The sequence below is a fragment of the Elephantulus edwardii genome, unplaced genomic scaffold, assembly GCF_000299155.1.
Source record: "Elephantulus edwardii isolate Elephantulus edwardi_28Jun2011 unplaced genomic scaffold, EleEdw1.0 scaffold00001, whole genome shotgun sequence".
Lineage (NCBI taxonomy): Eukaryota > Metazoa > Chordata > Mammalia > Macroscelidea > Macroscelididae > Elephantulus > Elephantulus edwardii.
Window position 1 is genome coordinate 42,527,926 of NW_006399751.1, and position 5,647 is coordinate 42,533,572.

The window sequence follows — 5,647 nt, forward strand, 5'->3', positions numbered from 1 at the left end:
CTCTGCCTACTGCGCCCATGTGGGCGTGACTTGGGAGCCTGGAGGACTCTGCTCCAGGGCATCGTGTGGGCGTCCTCTTCGCCTCCAGGCTTTTAGCCCTTCGTTTCCTTCCCCCGCTATTTCTTTGACCAGCCTTGCCTTAAAGACTTCTCGAACTTAACAGGGTTGCATCCTGCTACTCCATCCTAAATCGGTTCTGACGTCAGTGTCAAGGTGGCTGGACAGAGCCTCAATGAAGTGTCTGCAGCCCGGTGCAGGGTGCAGTAAGCTCATCGCCACCGTGACTGCTCCTTGGCTTTTGTTTTATTATTTGACTCATCTCCAGTTTATTTTGGTTAAGAGTAAAGAGGCGCATTCTCCCAGGGATGGTCTCCCACTCAGAGCTGAGGAACCTTTTCTGTTCGGCTGATGCAGTCTGTTTCGACGTCGACAGCACGGTCATCCGAGAAGAAGGGATCGACGAGCTGGCCAAGTTCTGTGGTGTTGAAGATGCTGTCTCGGAAATGACCCGCAGGGCCATGGGCGGGGCAGGGCCATTCAAGGCCGCCCTCACGGAGCGCCTCACACTGATCCAGCCGTCCAGGGAGCAGGTGCAGAGGCTGTTAGCGGAGCACCCCCCACACCTGACCCCCGGGATAAGGGAGCTGGTGAGTCGCCTCCACGAGCGAAACGTCCAGATCTTCCTGATCTCCGGTGGCTTCCGGAGCATCTGGAGCACGTGGTCACCAAGCTCAGCATCTCTCCGGCCAACATATTTGCCAACAGGCTGAAATTCTACTTTAACGGTGAATATGCTGGTTTTGATGAGACACAGCCCACAGCTGATTCTGGTGGAAAAGGAAAAGTGATTAAATTTTTGAAGGAAAAATTTCATTTTAAGAAAATAATCATGATTGGAGATGGTGCCACTGACCTGGAAGCTTGTCCTCCTGCCGATGTTTTCATTGGTTTTGGAGGAAATATAATCAGACAGCAAGTGAAAGAAAACGCCAAATGGTACATCACTGATTTCGTTGAGCTTCTGCGAAAACTGGAAGAGTGACATCAGTTTCAATACGGTGGATTCACAGCCTCAGATTAATCATTTTTACCGGTGGACGAGATTGATTCTGTTTGCTTAGCATTGCCCTCTGTAACCTCCTGTATACATTTGGTACTGACTGTAATTTCTGGTCAGCTACAGGAAGGGCATCCAGAAAATCCCCTTATCCTCCTGTAGCTCCGTTTTTATTGTGATAACCACTAATTACTTGGAGAGTTTAAGAACTGAAATTCTTTTCTTTAAAAAAAAAAAATCTGAACTCGTGATGTATGTTCCTGTGAATATTTTCTCTGAAGCCTCTTAAAGACGGACAGTGAATGTAAACACTTTCTTTGAGAATGTGGATTAGGTAGCCGTGAGGGACAGCTGGTGTGCCAATGTCAAGAAAAACTCATTCATGTGTACATCAGGAAAAAAAAATAGAGAGAAAACTATGTTTGATCATAATGATTTATCTCCAACTTTGCTTTACCTCTTGGAATCACAGACTCCTTTCTCTCATAATTTGGGTGCTGATTTCAAACTCCCCATTAAAGTTCATTGGACCCAAAATGTGATATAATAGTTGGGATACTCAGCTGCTAACTAAAAGCTTCATGGTTTGAATCCATCCGGAGAGGCCACAGAAAGTTGAGGGTCAGCTTTCACAAGTTTGTGGAGAACAACTCTACTCTGCCACACATGGGGTTACCAGGAGTTGAAATTAATCTGCTATTTTAAGATCCAACCATAGAAAAAGAATAGGCTTATATCTGGTTGAACAATATAATTACTATCAGTGCAAGCAAAATATGGCTAAAGATTGTCCAAACGTGGCTAGAACAGAACATTGACAGAAAACTGCCAAAATTCAAGCTGGATTTCGAAGAGGTCATGGCACCAGGAATTTTATTGCTGATGTCAGATGAATATTGGTTGAAGGGAGAGAATACTAGAAGAATGTCTACTTATGCTTTATTTATTATGACTAGGCTTTTGAGTATGTGGATCGTAACAAATTACAGCTAACACTGAAAAAAATGGTGATACCTGAATACTTAGTTGTACTCGTGCAACCTATACCTAGGTCAAGAGGCAATTGTGAAAACAGAGCAAGAAAACACACATGGTTTATAATCAGGAAAGATATGCATTAGAGCCATATCCTTTCTCCATATCTATTGAATTTGTATGCTGAGCAAATAGTTTGAGAAGCCAGATTTTATGAAGAGAATATGACATCAGCATTGGAGGAAGAATCATCAACAACTTGCATTATGTATATAACAAAGCATTGATGCTGAAAGCAAGGAAGACTTGATATGCTTGCTGAAAAACAAAAACTATAGCCTTCAAAATAGAGCATATCTCAACATCAAGAAAAGAAACATTCTCACTACTGGGCCAATAGACAACATGACAGATGGAGAAAAGATTGAAATTGTTCACTGTTTCATCTTACTTAGATCCCTATGTACTTTGCTGTCATATTGTTGTTACATAATTCGAGTAGGAATCAATTCATAGCTGACCCTCCAGTGAGTTTTTAGAGGCAGTAAACAGCATGGGAGAAGATTGACCATCTTTCTCCCATGAAAGCAGCATGCGGGTTCAAATCGTGTGCTTTTGGGTTGACAGCCCAACTTCTTACCATTAAGCCACCAGAGCTCCCTACTTTTGTTACTAGCAGTAAAGAAATAAAAGCCATATTGGACTGGGGCAAGTCTGCTATCAAGGACTTCTCCAAAGTACTAATGAGAAATTATGTCAGTTTAAAGGCTAAAGCATGTCTAATTCAAGCCATTGTCTTTTCAAGCACTTGTTATGCATCTGAGAGTTGGGCATGAACAAGGCCAACAGAAGAAAAATTGATGCCTTTGAATTGTGGTGTTGGAGAAGAGTAACAAATATCCCATGGATAGCTAAAAGAACAAACAGGTAAGTCTTGGAGAAAGTGCAGCCAGAGTGCTTCTTAGAGGCAAGGATGGTGAAGCTTCATCTCACATATTTTGGGGCATGTTGTTAGAATGGACCATTCCTTGTAAAAAGATATCATGTTTGGAAAGGAGGAGTGTCAGTGAAAGAAAGACCTTTAGCGAGATAGATTGATAGTGACTGCAACAATGAGCTCAAGTATGGCAGAGACGGTGAGGATGGTACAAGATAAGACAGGGTTCAGAACTGTTTGTTCATCGGTTTGCTATGAGTTGTAGCTGACTCAATAGCACCGAAAAACAGCAAGTTTCTTCTGTAGGAACTCTGGAGGCTTAGTGAGAAGGAATTGCACTGTCCACCCAAAGGTGGCAGATTCAAATCCATCAGGTAATATCCTCTGAATATCTGCTGAAGAGTCAGCTATAAGTTGGTTCAGACTCCACAGCAACAATTTTTACTTATTTTTAACTTCCCCTGAGAGCTCTTGTGGCTAGTCGTTGTTGTTGTTCAGTGCCAGTCAAGCATGACTCAAAGCAATCCTGTGAACAACAGATTTGAACCTTGTCCTATCCTGTGCTATCCTCAGAATTTCTGACATACTCAACCCCATCACAGAAGTCACTGTGTCATTCCATCTGGCTGAAGGTTTCCTTCTCTTTCACCAGCCCCCCACTTTTCCAAGCATGATGTCCCTCTCAAAGGAATAACCTCATCTAACAAATTGTGCTGCCAACACAAAGGTATTCAGTTTGGGTCTACCACCTGCTCTGTGGGAGAAAGATTGTCAGTCTCCTCCTGTGTAATTTACTACCCTTGAAAGCCCAACAAGAGGGTCAGCTTTGGGTTGGTTCTAACCGGACAGTACACAACAACTGTACAGTCCAGCACAGTCATCATGCATTCTTACAAAGGGAAAAAAAAAGCAAACTCATATAAATGAGTGGCTTTCTTTTTTTGTTTGCATATTATGCTTTGTATTTATTTACTTTCAAGAATTCAGAATTGTTAATCTAAAAAAATTGTTTTTAAAAATATCTCCATTTCACTTTGGAATAAACAGATAAGCTTTCCCATTTAAAAAAAAAAAACAAACCCAAACAACCTCCATGTTCTAGGCTTGATTATGAAACATTTTTATTTATAAACATTCTTCCTAATATAATTATAATTCTACAGCAGAATACTTCTCCATTTAAAGCTAAAATAGAATCAATTTATATTACTAAATTATTTCAGAGAATACTCCAGAGAGTCAGCAATAAAAGGAAAAAGAAATTTAATTTCTAAAAGCAGGTTAAAAGTTTAAATAAAAATAAAGCAAGGGGGAGAAAATGCTGTCCCCCTCAAATAAAAATAAATAAAGCAACAAACAATAATAATGACTTCAAACTAATAAATGTAGCTGGCCTAAACCTTGATTAAAAAAAAACACACACACACACAATAACAACAAAAATCCACAACCACACTAGAATAAAGATCTTCCACAAGGCTCCCAGCTCACCAAAGAGAGTGCTTCTCTATATGCCAAATTACAAGCTAAGGCAGACTGAGGGAGAAGAACAATCACCCATTTGTTGATTATGCATTTTTCAATCATGTCCTCAAGCATCTACAGATGTAAGGAAGCATGTGGCCTCAAACTGGAGCTGTTTGCAAACAGCAGGAATGGATGGCCCAGGAAATGGCACTTGCTGAGTGATGAAAGCCACCCTTTTAAAGCCATGTTTGGTTAGTACCTATGCCTGCCTGAAATTGGCAGAGAACGTTCTCCACGGGCATGCTGCCAGCCTAACAGATGGCAATGGGTGTAAGGCTGCCAGATAATCAGTGTGTACGGGAGTTCACAACTGTGCTTAGATTCCATTCCAAGGGTGTTGTATCTCCTTAGGCCGCCTGACAAAAATATATGGCTTTCGTGTCTTCAAATGGCATTAATGAATAGATAAACAGTTCCCCAAATCAGTGCTTCTGAAAGTGTGATTATGATAACAATACCATCAGTAGAGCTGGAGTATTTTATAGAAATGTAAATTCTTGGCCCCTACTCCAGACTGACAGGGGACAGACCCAGAAATCTGTTTTAACAAATTCACCAGGAGATACATTTCTCTAAATACTGGTTCTCAAATAAGAGTTTTTAAATCATTGTCAGTACCATCAAATCAGGTACCATTCATAGCAACCCGAAGTTGTTGTTGTTGTTGTTATTGTTGTTGTTAGGTGCCATCAATTCGAGTATGACTCATAGCAACCCAATGAACAACAGATCTGAACCCTGTCCTATCCTGTCATCTTCACACTTTCTGAAACACTATATCAATCAACCTGGTAAAGGGTCTTCTCTTTCATTGACCCTCCACCCTTCCAAGCATCATGTCTCTCTCCAAGGAATAGCCCCTCCTAGCAACATGCACAAAGTATGTGAGACTCTCATACTGGAACCCATTGACACACTGAGTGTATCATATCAGTGCATCTCCTTGGGGGTTTCCTTTCCTTTCCTGACCCTCCATCTTTCCAAACATGATGCCCCTTGCCAACAAAGAGTCTTTTAGCAACCTATCTTAAGTCTCACCATCCTTGCCTCCAAGGGGTCACTCTGGCTGTACTTTTCCCAAGATGTATCTGTTTGATCTTTCGACAGTGCATAGGATATTCAGTAATTTTCTCCAACATTGCAATTCAAAG

General features: G+C 41.3%; 1 pseudogene; it reads left to right on the plus strand.

Moving 5' to 3' along the window:
• The first annotated feature begins 353 nt into the window (after positions 1-353).
• On the plus strand, positions 354-1,042 carry LOC102869769 (annotated as a pseudogene).
• Positions 1,043-5,647: the final 4,605 nt, after the last annotated feature.